Source organism: Canis lupus, chromosome 29 (assembly GCF_048164855.1).
Source record: "Canis lupus baileyi chromosome 29, mCanLup2.hap1, whole genome shotgun sequence".
In the NCBI taxonomy this organism is placed as follows: Eukaryota; Metazoa; Chordata; class Mammalia; order Carnivora; family Canidae; genus Canis; species Canis lupus.
This window is the reverse complement of record NC_132866.1, coordinates 36,436,029-36,452,761: the sequence shown is the minus strand read 5'-3', so window position 1 is coordinate 36,452,761 and position 16,733 is coordinate 36,436,029. Positions and strand designations below refer to the sequence as shown.

Genomic DNA, 16,733 nt, shown 5'->3' with positions numbered 1-16,733 from the left:
CTTCCATTGGGTGTAGGCTTCAAATTCAAAAGCAGGGGTAGATTGATATCTTAGCTAGAAGACAGAGTATCAATATCTCTTTTGTAATTAATTCTACATTACTCAGCCTTTTTTTTCTATTCAGGCCTTCAACAGATGGGCCCAGGGTCAATGACATCCACCCATATTAGGGAGGGCAATCTGCTTTACTCAGTCTACCAGTTCAGATGTTAATACCATCTAGAAAGATTCTTTTGTAGACACAAATGGAGTAATGTTAACCAAATATCTGGGCACCCACAGGGTGGTCCAGTTAAACGGACATATAAAGTTAACCACCATAAAAAGTTAAAAAGAATTACCTCAGCTGCTCATCCATACCTTGTAGGCATCCATGTCCTGGTGAATCCCACAGGGCTCACTGCCCTAGGTCTCATGGATTTGAGCTCCTGTTCTCAGTGAAATCTTTACTTGTTTACTTCTCTCACACATTTCTGTCATGGCTAGCCCTTCTTTTTACAGTTTGTTCTAGAGAAGGAATAAATTTGCATAAAAACTGCCCAAGTAAGGCATTTGAGGATAGCTAGCCCTGCAGAGGGGTTGGGAAGCAGAGAGATTGTTCACTGCATCAGTGTCATGAATCAAACTCATATAGTAGATGGTTCTATCTTTCACAAACATATTCAGTTACTCCACCTACATGACTTCCTCATTGTGCACCTTTATCTCACCAAATGGCTCAGCTTCCTGTCTCCTCCTCCTCTTCTTCTTGTACTCCTTTCTGTCTTGAAGACCCAAATTCTTGTTTTATTCATATGGTTAGCAGTGAAGCTAATTCTTTGTTGCAGTGCATTCTTCCGAAGCGCAAATGTGTAGATTCACTTTTCTTACTCAAAGACAGTTCTGTCCTAGAAAGCTATTAAAATGTTAGTTTATTCACTCTGTTTTGCTTATTCAGGCAAGTAATCATTCATTCATTAAACTTTAACAAGTACCTATTTAGCATCCATCACCAGTGGAGGTGAACCATGGAATGGCATGGATTTAGCACAGATGGACAGGGGTCATCATAGAATATTTTCTAGAAATAATTTCACTTGAGTCTTGAAGGATGAGAGGACTTGGGTAGGTAATGAATCATTTGAACCTTCTTGTGTATTGGCAGGTGGAGGTGGAGCATGAGGGTGAGTAGTTGTGGGGCATGATGGCAAGGAAAATTCACAGGGATGTCACACTGATAGTTAGGTCTCAATACACCACAAAATAAACTCTGCTTTTCCTCTGGTATTCCCTTGTCAGTAGATGACACCAACACTCACCTAATTGTTCAAGCCCAAACTGGAGCATCATCCTTATACATCTTCTTTCTCAACAAACATATATAGTCCATCAGTTACCAAAGCTGGCCATTATGAACAACTTTCAGAACCTTAAATATGCTATCCCTCCTTTTACCTCTGAGTGTTTGTGAATATTATTTTCTCTGTCTAGACTATGGTTCCTTTCCCACACAACACTCACCTTTGCTTGGCTAATTCATACTCATTCTTAAAGTGTCATTTTAGGTATCACTTATCTCAGGAAGCCTTGCCTGGCAACCTACATCCAGATTAGATGCTCTTCTGGTGGAATCCCCACACACCCCAGAAAAGCATTTATGATATTCCATTGTAATTGTCTATTAGTTTCTCTGTCTCCTTTACTAGTTTATGAGCTACACGAAGGAAGGGATAGTGTCTCTTTTAACTTCAATGACTGTTGTACAGTGGCTGGCACAAGGTAGGTAGTCAAGTAGACACCTGTAAAATGAATGAGTAAATGAATGATTGAAATTTCACAGGTAGAAAGTTCTAGTCATGATAATAAGCCATGATTGGCTATGATCTGTGTGGCAGAATGGAGGAGGAGCTGAAGTCACCAGAATGGAGAAGGCCAAGGGCTAATGTTTACTTTGTACGTGTCTAGAGGGAATGGAACTTGTTCAGGATGATGGTCCATCATGACAAGGATAGAAAGACCATGAACCACAGCCAAGATCTTCAGTGAACACAGTGAGTAGGTGGGGAGGGCAACAAATTAGAGACGTGAAAGTGTAAATTGTGCATAAGCCAGAATCTATGAGTGTCAAGAAGGAAGGAATTTTGTATAAACATGGAGGAATATTTTTTGCACTAGAAACATCTTCTCTGCTCATACAAGCCTCTCAGGTTGTCTTTAAGCCCCATCTCTCTATATATATACTGTCCTTAATAATGGCTTTAATCTTGGAACCTTAAGTTGAAAGTGTCTAGTGAGCATTTCCCATTGTTGCCTTTCAGTTTTTCATTCCCAAGTTCAGATTCCAAGTGAGTCACCTCTGTTATTGAGACTGCCAGTCCATCATAATGCTTTTGAAAATAGTCACAATGCCTTCCGCAGCAATTGTTTCCTTCCTGGAGAGAAAAAACCATGTTTTTAACCTTAGCTTTCAAAGGATGCTCTCTTATTGGCTCATTCTTTTTCTTTTAATGCTCTCTTCAAAATCCAATTTTTCTAATGCTCTGTGGTGCACACTGAATGACTTATTTCCAGGGATCTGAATTACTGCAAACAGGTCTCTTGGGTCCTTCCCAGTGGAATCAATAATAGTCATTCTTACCATGTAACATCTTGCCACACGGTATTTTGTATCCTTTTTTATTTAGATCATCACAGTGCATCTTTACATAATGGTGCCCTTCTCTTACCCTTCTCTGTCAGAAGGTTCCTTTTCTTTCCCTTCCTTCTCAATTCCTTCCCTTTTACTTCACCCATTCCAATTCTTCAGCTGTGTCTTGCTGGCCACTTTTTTGAGAGCTGACACAGAGCCTCTGGAGACATTGTCTCACTCTCAATAGGACACAGATTACTCTGGAAGACTCCGAGTGCAGACCTTTGACCTCTGACCCCATAGTTAGGGCTACTTCGGTCTTGACTTTCCCCACCAGGTTCTGCATGGTTCAAGCAGACCACATGCTCACTGTCATCGTGGTCCTTCACTTTCCCGCTTCTTGTTCTTTCCTTAGGCCCACTGCAGTGTCCCCCAACTCCTCACTCTGCTGAAGGATACTCTATTCTCTCCTGAAGACCACAGTTTGATTTGGATAACTGAATTTGATCAGAGATCAAGGGAAAGAAAGCCTTTGAAGATGAACTCTTATGAAACCATTTTCACTGATTTGAGGCCTGCCAGCAGACGATGGTGCATACAATGATGCCACTTACATTAGTAACATGTGACTACCATACAGTATTGATAGACTAGAGGTCCTCATCATTTGAGAAGGTAATCTTCTTTGGGGCAGCCCTGGCGGTGCAGCGGTTAGCACCACCTGCAGCCTAGGGTGTGATCCTGGAGACCCAGGATGGAGTCCCATGTTGGGCTCCCTGCATGAATGCAGCTTCTCCCTCTGCCTGTGTCTCTGCCCCTCTCTTCCATGGGAAACAAGAAAGGAAGAGGACACTAAATCAGCCTTGGTAACCCATGGGTGACTGGTGTCACTGATAGATTATGCTTATATTTGAGTAGAATTTCTTCTCACAAAACCAAACAGGAACAGAGGTAGTATAAATCTTGGCCTGTAGTCTGCTTTTCTCCACTAAATGTTGCCGAAAGTCTCAAGTTGAAAAGAAAATACAGAGAAATTTGAGCACTGGGTGTTATTCTGTATGTTGGTAAATTGAACACCAATAAAAAATAAATTTATTATAAAAAAAAAAAAGAAAATACAGAAATCTGGGGATTTTGTGCTGACAGTTTTCACTTCAGTTTTAGGATATCCTGAGAGATTCTCCTTGACTCTCCAACCTCTGGCTTTATAGTTATCAGAGGATAACACACCTTTCTCGACCATTTTTCCCACTTGGAAACTCTTTTATAAGAAACACTGATTTAGAGTTCCAGGCCTCTGCTTGTGACTAGTTCTGATGCTTCTCTCCAATATGAGAAACAGGCCGAGGGAAAGGTCAGAAGGACAACTGTTCCAGTCAAGATGAATTCCTGAGAGCATACAGCAAATATGTTCCCACCACCAATTCTTGGGTGAAGATGGGCACTTAGAAGTCCTCGGGGTTCCTGCCGTAGGATGGGAAGCAGGGCAGATCTCTCTTATGTTTTCAGTGTGCTTTTTACAATCCATTAGGTAGATAGAGGAACCACTGTCACACCATTTTAGAAATGAAGAAATGGAAGCAAAGCATGATAATGTGTTTGGCTAGAGACCATGAAACACATCATAGGTGCAATTGAGCCCATGCCTCACGTCTTCTGACAACTGACCTGGCCTCTTCCTATTGGTGTGAGTTGCTTCTCCCTAGCCCTTATTCTTGGTCAGAAATCATATTTTTCTGAACAAAAAGAAGCTACATTTAAAAAATTCTAAGCATGTAGTTTGTTCTCTAGTCACTGAGCTGATGCATTTATCTAATCTGTACACACAGAGCTCTGACTTCATTGTATTTTGCTAGAATCACATTTCAGGGCTTTGGGTCAGTATTATGCAACACCACTTTGCTGGTTTGTGCTCTGCCAATTTTTGGTAGCAAGCTTAATTATGCAAATATACCTGATAATAGCGTATTCATTTTAGTCATGCTTAATTATTTATTTTTTATGCATGGCCCTGGTGACTTGGACAGATCTTAGTAACAGCTCATCTCATATCTAGCAAGGAGACACAGGAAAGGGCACAATTCTGATGCAGGTCAACTGCCCTGGTAGGCATCAAGCTGCTTCAGGGAAAGCCACATCTGAGGCAAGCCCAGCTATTTCTAGGGAAAATACCAGCTCTGTTGCCTATCTGTTGTTCCCAGACTGAGGAGCCATTTCACGGGACTTGGAGGAGCAGTACTTGAAATTATTGGGTTGGAGGAGAATGGAAAAGAAACCTGTTTGGTCATTTCCACTGACATCTCCCCATCTGTGTCACTTTTGACTTTAGGGATAATAAAAAGGGACCTGGAGGGTAAGCAGTATAGACAAGTGGAAATAGATATGCTAGAGTGTTTTTCTCTTCCTAGAAGATAGCAAGTGAAACTCAGGCCACTGAGGAGAAATAGAGTGGCAGCTCTCTTTAACTCTTGATTTTTCCACAAGTGTCATGATCTCATTAACACTGAGCATTTGCCTATTTTAACTGGACAGCGCTCTGTCCCTCGGACTTGGTTAACCTGTACTCATCCTATAGGTGTCAGTTTAAGGGTGACTTCTCCCAGAATGTCTTCCCTGAACACTTTACCTCCATCCTCACACCTGGAACAGGATAGGCACCCCTACAGTGTTCTCTCATAGAATCAGGTTTGTTGCTTATGGGTCCAGTTATTTCACTTAATGGGATTACTTGTTTCATTGTATGACTACCCATCTATGAAGGTGCAGACCACGTCTTTGCTGTTTACTGATGCACAGCACCTAACTCAATGCTTGGGAGCTGGTAGCCTGTTAGTAAATGTTTGTTGAAGAAAGAAGAAAGAGAAAGAAGAAAGAAAGAAAAAAGAAAGAAGAAAGAAAAGAAAGAAAGAAAGAAAGAAAGAAAGAGAAAGAAAGAAAGAAAGAAAGAAAGAAGAAAGAAAGAAAGAAAGAAAGAAAGAAGAAAGAAAGAAAAGAAAGAAAGAAAGAAAGAAAGAGAAAGAAAGAAAGAAAGAAAGAAAAAGAAAGAAAGAAAGAAAGAAAGAAAGAAAGAAAGAAAGAAAGAAAGAAAGAAAGAAAGAAAGAAAGAAAGAAGAAAAAGGAAAGAGGGGTTCAGGCTTTGCTTTCATCCTTAAGAACCAATTGAAGCCCAGAAAGACTTGCCCAACTTTGTCACAATGTCTGTTTCTAACTTAGAACACACAATATCTTTTCTATTGTACAGTTGTGTCTAATTAATTGATGACTTTTGTGAACACGGGGGGGGGGGGGCACTAAAGTATTTGTCCAACAAATTTTGCCTTAATCTTTCTTCTGCTAACCTACTGTTTCTTCTTTCCTCCACTCCCCCTATAACCACCAGCAGGGTGGGAATAGGACCCAGGCCTGACCAATCATGGCTCTTCATCAGGATTGAAATTGGAAGAAGGCATTTTCTTTTCTGATGGGGTTATTGTATTAAGGGGTTTGGATCTGGGACCACTAAGAGCCACTTTGTTTGCCATCTCAAAGGGTCTTATGGACAAAGCCAATCAGAAAGCCAAGTAGAAAGCCAAGTAGAAAGCTAAGTAAAAAGTCAGTTAGGGTCCCTAAGATCTTGATTCTTGAACCTGTTTTTTGTTTTATTCCTATGCCCTTCCCCAGAATACATTCTAGTTAGGAGGCCAATAAATACTTTTTCTTTAAGTCAATGTGAGTTTGATTTCTATTTCTTACAACTGAAGCAGATTGGCTAATGTGGTGACTAAAGTGCATTTATTTTTAGGTACATAGGGAGAGTCACCTGAAGTCAGGGGAAAAGGTTGCCACACCCTTAGTTTCTACGTTTAAATGGACTTCTGACTTTAAAAGACAGAGTCCTGGTAAATAAAGAAATTGTTATCTGAGGCCAGATTTAAGAGTCATGATCACAGCTGTAATTGTACCAATGGAAAGTGGATAAATCATTGCAATACCTAAAAGAAGTATCAAGTCCTAATTCTGTCTCAGGCTCATGCAAGGATGCCAGTGGCTATGGTCAACTCTTCTGGCAAATATCCAGGGGCAGGCAGAGAAACTCATCCATGGACTTACTGTGTGACCAGGGAAGTGAGTCCTTGATCTTTTGATTTAGAAATATGCCATATATGCCATGGACTTACTTGATACAGCTGATGTTGCTTCTCCTTTCTGTGCTTTCCAAAATAGGAGTTTTTATTGCAGACATTATGTACTCCTTCATAATTTTATATTGGCTCTGGTGGAGTGGTTAAATTCACTATTTGGCAAGAATATGAGAAGACTTGGAATTCAATGTAGCAATGATGGGATTCTGGTTGTCCCTTTGGAAAGTGTGGCTGTGTTTTCTGTTGTACATGAGGTACTGGCATTTTGATAGGTGGGCGTTTTTGAATTTAGTATCAGGGGAGAAGGTACCTTAAATGTGTTAGGAAATGAAAGGGTGGAGCGCAGTAATCTGCATAGCTATGGTGATCTCCTACAGCCTCTCCACCCTCTTCTCTGGTGAAATGCTTCTTCCTCCCATTTCTCCCTTGTCCTCCTACCACTCTGAATCAGCCATAACAAAGACCTTATAACTTGCTTCTGGCTAAAATTGTGTTTTGGGGTTGAGAGATCATTTCTGGGAAGAGATACTTCTTTTATACCGGGTCTGCCTAAATGGGGCCGTGGGGGGCGGATGTGAATCTATAAAGACTACAGGGGCTGAGAGGTAGAAAAGAAGGTTGTGCGCTCTTGGTTTGATGCCCCAGCTCTGAGGCCCCCAGGTCCCAGACACTGTCATTGCTCACATTGCTCATTCAATCCCCAAGCTACTCCAGTATCCTATCTCCTGTCCTGGGTTAATAAAATCTCTGTTCTGCTTCATGTAGTTTGATGCTGATTTTTATCACTTGCAACTGAAAGAATTGTGACCTCAGTGTCATCTCCTCAGAGAGTCCTCTTTTGACCACTCTAGCTAATTTAGTGCCCTTTCTGCTACCTGCCATTTTCTATCTTGTTGCCCTATTTTATGTTTTATAGCACTGATTGCTCTCTGAAATTAGCTCTTCAGAAAATGTCTAATTTTCTATCTGCTTATTGCTTATTCTTTTCTCCTCCTCCTCTTGCTACAAAAATGTAAGTTCTATGGGTCAGAGATTTCATGATTTATTCATTCATTAATTTTCCTAAGGCCTAGAACAGAAGCCAGCATGCAACAGGTGCTTCTTAATAAATATTTATTAATCAAATCACTCACTAATGTAGGTATAAAGACTAAGAAGTACCAAGGAAAGGGGATCTGCAGGTGACAGCAATTACTTGTCTACCCTGATTCTCTTGGCTTTTCCTATTACTTCACTAGTTGATATTAAATATTTTTTCCATTTTCTCTACTTTGGTTGTCCTTTATTTAGAGTAACCTTACTAACCAAGCTCTACATGGTTGTCACTCGCCTCTGGTCCTCTGATCCTTATTTGCCCCCAAGCCCCAACCTCCATCCAGCTTCCCTAAATGCTTATATATCAGATGATTTAATTATTGAAAATGTTACACTTCTTTCTGTTTCTCCACCCAAGGAAACTACCCTATCACAATGCTTGAGTTCTGAATGATCTGCCCGAATAATTTTCTCAAGCTTTCTGGTGGTGGGGAAGTGATTAAGAGATCTAGTTTCTTAAATGTGTATAGTATTTCATTATTTTGAAGGCATTTTTTGAATGAGTTAAACTCAGCTGGTCTACACAACATCCATTATGAAGTAGACCAGGATTGGAATTGGTATAAAAAATTCAAAGATGATGGGGACACCTGGGTGGTTCAGTTGATTAAGCATCTGACTCTTGGTTTTGGCTCAGGTAGTGATCTCAGGGTCATTAGATTAAGCTCTGTGCTGGGCATAGCACTGTGGAACCTGCTAAAGATTCTTTCTCCCTCTGCCCCACTTCCCCCACAAATTCAGAGATGAGAAAACCAAGGTACAGAATATTTGATGGCTTTTCTAAGGTTACAGAGGTGGCGAAGGTGAAGCCTGGACTTTACTCCAGTGTGTTGCTTCTTTATATCGTCTGCGACCATGTTGAGAAGACTGTCCATTGGGATGACAAACAAATCATAGAACATTGGAAAACTGGTGAAGGCTAGGACACAAAATCAATTGTGGCCATATTTTACTGGATTTATAAAACAAACTAGAAAATCACATCCATATCACTAGTCAAAATTTTGATATTAAAAAAGAAGTAAAAACTTCCATTTGGAATTTCTTATGGTACTATTTATCAAGTCTCAGCCACAAAGGGATAGAAAAATATCATTTTTGGACAATTTGCATTTTCCCTGTTTTAACTAAAATCCAATACATCATAGGCACAATGACATTTTAAGAGTTTCAAGTCTGTAATGGCTGTCAGGACATGAATCATTCAAACAGAGGCCACTGTCCTGAGCAATGACTCAGAGTAAACAGCCCTAAGAGAGAAAAACACATTTTCCCTCTACTTGGAGTCATCGTTCAAATGAAATCAACCTACCAAATCGATGACTACTTTCAGAAGGCTGGATGCTTCTATTGTGTCCCCAGCATAAACACATTCTTGAGCAAAGCCCACCAAACAAGAAGCAGCGACTTCTCACGGGCAGTCCCTTATTTACCACTAATGAAAGTGTGACCCCTGGCACATCTTTTCAGTGTTCCTCTGTCTCAGCTTCTTCATTTGTAAAACAAGCAACTTAGACCACATCGGCTGAGAGGTCCTCCTGGTCCTAAGAACTGTTTTACTCCAGTACAGTAGCTATGACTTATTACAGATATTTTCTTACCCACTGAGAGAAGCTATCACACAAGGGAGAACACCTCAGAGCATGAGGTGTGGTAGGGAGTTGCTATTGCCTCAATTACCACTAAATTATGGCCAAGAGGGGGATGAAGACTCATGGTTATCACTTGGGTGGCGAACACTATAATTTGCACTGGGATGTTTGTGTGCCTTGGAGGGAGTTGCTAGGTTCTTACTTACCTATTGTTTCAACAGAGAACATATTTTGTTGTAGCAAAGGAAAGCACAGTAGCCAGGAATTCCATTGCACTTTTGTGTGCTCTGCTATCATTCCTGGACCAAGATGTTGCCTCTTACCCTTAAGATGAAAAGGAGAAATGGGGAAATTAGGGAGGGTTATAACTGTTTTATCTGGGGCAAGGATGTGATGGAGCGGTCACTGGTCTAAAGGATGGGGTTGGTCTCTAACTGCCACAGGATTGGAAAGTAGCAGAGACTATTCCTTTAGATCTAGGCACTCATTACCTGTCCTTCTGGGTATGACTAAAGACTTGTTCAGCTTAGGTCAATGTAGTTCTTCGGTGGAGGCTTTTATTTATTGATGGATAATGTCAGATTTTTCTGGGTCAGATTTTTCTGGAGATGGTGGTTGGGGGGGTTTAGGTGTTCCAATTGTTTCAAATTTCCATGCTTTCAAGCAGTAACAGTCAAGTGTCTTAAAGATTTAAATTTTTCATCAGGTGCATATTCATAACCTAATTATCTTATAACCTAATTAAAGTCATTGAATTTGAATAGTCACACAATTCTTGCCAATACACAATCCACGCTATTGATTCAAAATAACTGCTCTACAACTGTGGAGCCCAGGAGCCCAGTGGCCTCCCGAAACCATTGCCTGGGAGGCATCACAGAGTTTCCTCTCAGGGACATGCTTGTTCTCATAGGGGATTTGCCAGGCTCACCCAGGACAGGCAGTTCCAGAGATTCTTGGGGTGCTTTCAGTGGCCCTAAGATTGGATGAAATGAATGCTAATAGAATCATGATTTGTATGGGGGGCCCGGAGATTCAGGAGTGGCTTTTAGTGCTGTATATTTTTAAAAATTGTGGTAAAATATACAGAACATAAAATTAACAATTTTAATCATTTTTAAAGTGTACAACTTAGTACCATTTAAGTACATTCAGAAAATTATATAAACATACCACTGTCCATTTCCAGAACTTTTCCTCATTCCCAAACAGCTACTCTATACCCATTAAACACTAATTCTCTATTCCCTCCTCCTCCTAGCTCCTGGTACCCTCTATTCTATTTTATGTGTCTACAAATTTGTCTATTCCAGTTACCACATGTAAGTGGAATCATGCAATATTTGTCTTTTTGTGTCCGGCTTGTTTCACTTAGCACGTTTTCTAGGTCTACCCATGTTGTAGTGTGTATCAGAATTTCATTCCTTTTTATGGCTAAATAATATTCCATTGTTGGGATATGCTACAGTTTATTTATCCATTCAGCTGTTGATAGACAGTTGGGTTGTTTCCTTTTGGCCATTGTGAAGAATGCTGTTAAGAACACTGGTATACATGTATCTTTCAGGTCCCTGCTTTCAACTCAATATCTATCTATCTATCTATATCTCCAAAAGTAAAATTTCTGGATCATAGGGTAATTCTGTGTTTAATTTTTTGAGGGACCCAAAAACTGTTTTCCACACAGAGTGCACAATTTTACATTCCTATTAGCAATACATAATGGTTCTAATTTTTCTACATCCTTGCCAACACTTGCTATTTTCTGTTTTGTTTTGTTTTGTTATTCGATTATAGTCATCCTAATGGTATGAAGTGGTAGCTCATTACAGTGATGCTGTATTTTTGATAAAGCAAGGGCAGGAGGCCTGGAAAGACTAGGATTGCTTGGAAATTTAGCCATTGACCATATTCCAGAAGATAAAAGTTGTGCCTAAAGTTCTGAGATCCATTTTGAGCAAGTTACTTACACTGGATCTTAGCCAAAAGGCCGAGAAATGATTGAGCAAGTTACTTAATCCCCGGCTCACTATTTTTCCTCAGTGTGTGTGATCATGAATCTCAAACTAAATAGATTACCTAGGAAATACTGCCTGCGCCAGTTCTAAGTTGAGAACACTGCTGGCTGGTGGACCATGTTTCTTGCTGATTGATTTGCCTTTAGCTAATTATAGGTATGGCACAATTTGGTTAGGCCTAAAGTTTGGCCCATTTATTTCTTGAAACTGTAAGTCTGAGTTTCTCAGGTTACTAGTGTACATAAGGAGGGGGTGGGGTTTAGCCATTACTATTCTATAGAGATCTATTCATTTCATGGAGAAATCTATCGGGAATAATATAGAATTATTTGTCACTTTTATTGATCTTCCATCAGCTTTCAGTTTGTGAACAAAAAGTTGGTTAAATCAATTCAAAAATCCTTCTTTTTTCTCTTCCCCAACATTCAACTACTGATGTTTGTATAGAGTCTGGAATATAATATTCCACAAGATTCAAAGTGAGTAAGGATGCCCCTTATCAAATAAGCCAGCTTTTCTAGTGAGATAAAGCATGGCTGGCTATGTCCTGACTTTCCTTCATTTTAATTAGTTTCTTATCATCTGATAATGCATTGGGATGAACATTTTATATATATATATATATATAGGGCTGTTGTGCTTTCAATTTCATGATCTAGGAGGGATCTTAGTTGACGAGTTGACATGCCATCTAATTACTACAAAAGAGAAAGATTACTGATCAGGTATGCCAAAATGAAAAACAGCTTGCAGAAAGCAACTACTTTTTAATTAGCTCATATTTAATCATTTTACAGAGCAAGTCACCTCACTCTGTGCTCTTGGCACATATTTTGCATTGAAGGAAACAGCAGGAAATAACATGACTAAAAATTAGGCATTCCATGAATGATATTTTTAAATGCTGAGGCAGTCATCCTACTGCAATATGGACTACCTTCAGCCTGGGGAGTTGATGCAGAGAGATACAGGTAGAAAGATGAATAAAAATTCAACTTTGTTCCCACAAAATGCCTGAATCCCTTCTTAGAAAGGAGGAGAGATGGATATCCATGTTAGGCTTCTCAAACTTCACAAAAGGATGTCAATGGATCCTATAGCTCAGCTGCCAGTTAAAACATACGATTTCAAATGAGTAGCGAGAGAAAAGTGCCACAACTGTAATTGTTAATAATTACAAATCCGAATTCTCTTGTCCTCTATTCAAAGTCTTAGTTGAGATGACATATTTACAGAAAGAAGCTCGTAGGAGAGACAATCTGTTAAGTCCTCCAGATAAGTGTTTCCCAATTTCTCTTAACAAGGGAAATAATAAAATTAGTATTTATTAAAATCAAGAACATTGATCGTTGACAACTGGTACAGCACTGGCACCCACCAGTCAGAATGGTGGTTGCAAATAACCATATTGTATTGGTTCTGCTTTGAAGCTGGCGTTCTTCTCCACATCACAAAGTTATGTGGAGCCCCTTGCCTACTGTCACCCCAGTGACAATAAGCGTACTTTGAATGTCCATTGTCAAATCGAGAATGAGAAAATAAACCTTCACAAATCGTGGGCCCAATTTAAATTAAATGTATTTTATGATCAGCAGCATCTATAAATCATTGAACATTTTTCATACATTGATGAGTGAGGTAATTATTTATAGAATTAATTTATGGGCATTACTTCAGGAACCCTTGAAAAAGCTTCAAGTTTCCCCAAGGCTTTGTTGTGCACAAGTTAGGAGTCAAAGAGTGACATAATCATGCTGTGTAATCACCAGGCAAAGATCAAAAAAATCTATTGGACAATATTAAGGGCCTGGCTCATTACATCACATGACGCCCAATCTCTTCAGTGAAACTTTTGGCTTTATTTATGAAAAGCTATTGTTTTTTCTTCTTGGCAGATAGTTTGATTTTATCTTTGGGAAGCACAATCATGTGACGGACTAGAAAGAATATTAGCTGTCAGAAAATTTGGAGGCACATGTGCTGTTTTCTCTGACCAGCAAGTAGTATTTCATGCTAGGTATTTTATGGCAATCTTACCTTCTTACTGTTGGATCCCTTTTCTTCCTCTTTATCCTCTTTCTCTAATTTGTTATCTTGATGTACCTTATATATCTTTGAGAGAGAATGTCAACCTTTCCTAGAATATAGCTGGATATCAAAAAACAAAATCAAATGACTGCTGTCTAGAGGGTGGCAAGCCCGCATAAGCAAGAAGGCAGAGATGTGTATTTGTTGATTCCTTGTAGCAGATCTGTGGCCATCTGAATGTTGCATTAAGATTTCTCTGCTAATCCCGTAAGCTCCTGCTTCACTTACAAGGCTGACAGGTACGGTTTAGCCGGAAAAATCACTGCAGTGAGAGGAAATTCTGGGTTTTACCTGTCAGCTTTGGTGTTAAGTAACTGTATTATCTCGATCAAGGCTTTGGGGCATTGGTTCTCTTATTTTCAAAGTCAAGTGTTGATTAGTGCAGAAATCAGAACCTAGTACTCTCAGGGCTCCAGGGAACTCTGCCGGGAAGTCCGTGCAGGATCCTGGCAGTGGGCAGAAGACCAAGGTGGGGGCAGTGTTTGGGGGGGACCGTGCCCAGCCCGGGAGGCATGCCCATCTTTTACATTCTCTGTGTCAGCTGAGAAGGGGGGTTGAATTCGTTCAGAGGCTGCCAGGTGGGGTTTCTTTTCCTCCTCCTTTTTCTTTTCTTAACCTCTGGCTCCCAAGAGCCTGCGGGGCCCCTTGTTCTGACCATCTGCGGCGACAGCTCCATCGTTCAGGGCCGTGCACCTCGCTGAGACCCCGCAAGCGTGGAGACCGCGGTGACAGCGAGCCGCAGCCCGCAGCCGGGAGCTCAGGTGGGGACACGGCGTGGGCCGGGGGCGGGGGGGGGGGTGGCGCGGGGACGTGCGGAAGCCGCTGGCAGCCTCCCGTGCCCGGGCAGAGGGCCTCGCTGCGGCCGCCCGGAGGGCAGGAGTCCTCAGGCCACTGCGGCGGGCGGGCGGGCGCGGGCTGCCTGGGTTCTCACCCGGGACCCACCGGGGATCTAGGAAGCAAGATCCCACGCGGTGGCGGGCGCTAATGAACAGCTCTTTCCCGGCTTCCCTTTCTTCCTGCCCCTGGAGCCCCGGGCTTTCGGCCTACTTTGTGTTCCTTTCCCAGCCCATCACCCAGGTGCGCTTCGAGGGCCAGCTGCCCCCGCGGCCCCACCCGGTGTCCTCGGCTGGAATCCTCCGTGTTCCCGCAGGGCTGGCGCGGACTTGGCAGAGGGCAGCCTGCATCCCACCCAGCGCTGGGAGCACCGGGGCTGCTGTCACCCTCTGGAACACACGTCACTGACACGAGGGACAGCGTCTTCCCCGCTTTTCTTTCTTCTCTGCGCCTAGAACAGCGTCTCGCCCAACGCGGGTGCTCAGTAAATAAGGGGCGAAAGCCTAGAGTTCAGGCTCCGCGGCCAGAAACAGACTCAATATTGGCCACTGGATCTATTAGTTATATGACTTTGGGTGAAATATCAGCCTCTCTAGGGCTCAGCGTCTATTATTAGGGGTTTTCCCTTTCTTTCTAGGGTTACACAATAAAATCATGCATAATTCTTAGCATCATAGTTCCTGGGGCCTGGGAAGCACTGAATAAATGTTAAAAACAATTTGGATTATGAGTGCACTATAGCCATATCCCTTTCTTCCTACGTGAGAAATGAGTTTATGTGCGTTGTTGAGATACAGGGCCTTGAGGACGACGGCTTTAGGATGGACCAGGAATGTATTGACAAAAATTGGGAAAAAAAAAAGAATTCTGCATCTTAGATTTAGAGGGACACGGAGAAAGGTTGCTGATGCTGGAAAGCTGCAATGCAAACTGATTATGAAGAGAAGGCCTGAGGTAAACAGGGTAAATTTAATTAAGAGGAGCAGTGGTATTGGCTGTCCAGAATGGCAGATTTGTTAAAACAAAACAAAACAAAACAAAACAAAACAAAACAAAACCCAAAAGCAGAGAGAATGAGAAGTAAAGATTACACAATAAAAATTCCAAGACAGACTCTTCTTGTGGAAACTGTCCCAGGACTAGGATGTATAGATAGAGAGGGATCAAGGAATCCCTGAGTATGGATACCTGAGGGTTCAACAAACCAATGAGGGACCTGAGCTGTGGCTAGGACAGGAGATCCACTGGGTCTCCCCAGAAAGAGCCAGGCATCCTTAAAGCTCACAGAAGAGGAGTCCCAGAGTGAAAGTTAAACATGCCAAGTGTAAGCTGGTGACTGAGCTTTGGAGTAGTAGTAACTCCTCTTTTCCCCTAGAACCAGGAATGTCAGATTTCTTCTGATTTGACAAGTCGATCTGGATTTCTAAGCATCTGTGAAATGAACGAACCAATGTTGCAATAATGGAAGGATTTGGGAGTGGATGAAGCTTCATGTGAAGCCAAATAATTAGAAGGTGGCTTGCTGAGCATGGAATTAAACTATCATATTTCATTAAATCTAAGACACATATATTATCAGGTTTTAAGAGCTCCAAAATTATGATATATATTAGACAAAGGTGTTTGACATTCATGCTGGCCAGGCAGCAATTGAGATGTGGCTGGTTAAAATTTGCATATGCATAAAATAAAAAATTGCCAGCATTAAAGCTTGCAAAATGGGAGAAAATCTGGAAACCAATGTAGATAACCCTTTTAAGAAATGTGAATTCACCATGGCCTTGATGGCACAAAGGATGGAAAAGAAGAACATTAGTGATTCTTAGACAAAAAGTGATGAGGACGAATCAGGTTTGTAGAAGCTTCTCCTAGGGACAGTCATCAAAACTTGGTATGCAGCAGAAACTTACACGCATATTCTCATTTCATTACATGGGATATTAAAAAGATGTGGACACCAGGGTGCCGGTGGGGGCACGATCTGTTAAATGTCCGACTCTTGTTTTCTGCTCAGGTCATGATCTCAGGGTCTTGGGATTGAGCCCTGCATCCAATCCCTGCTTAAGATTCTGTCTTCCTCTCCCTCTTTCTCTCCTCTCCCACTCTAAATAATAATAATAATAAAATAATAATAAAAAGAAGATATGTTTACAAAGATGGAGATTGAACAAAATCAATATTGTTTTTGCTGTTTTATCATGGACTTCTTTGAATGAAATCAGCTTTTACAAAAATTTTTATTTTATTTATTTATTTTTTTAAATTTATTTATTCATTAGAGATGGAGAGAGAGAGGCAAAGACATAGGCAGAGGGAAAAGCAGGCTTAACGCAGGGAGCCTGATGTGGGACTCGATCCCAGGACCCCGGGATCACGA

The 16,733-nt window shown here is 41.2% G+C and overlaps 1 long non-coding RNA gene across 1 annotated transcript in view; it reads right to left on the bottom strand.

The window, feature by feature from the left end:
• LOC140620604 (uncharacterized) overlaps window positions 1-16,733 on the bottom strand; it is a 43,144-nt gene that overhangs the window by 21,801 nt on the left and 4,610 nt on the right. The window contains exon 3 of the long non-coding RNA XR_012020345.1: window positions 9,623-9,740. This is a non-coding gene — a long non-coding RNA (uncharacterized lncRNA). The remainder of the gene's footprint in view (window positions 1-9,622; window positions 9,741-16,733) is intronic.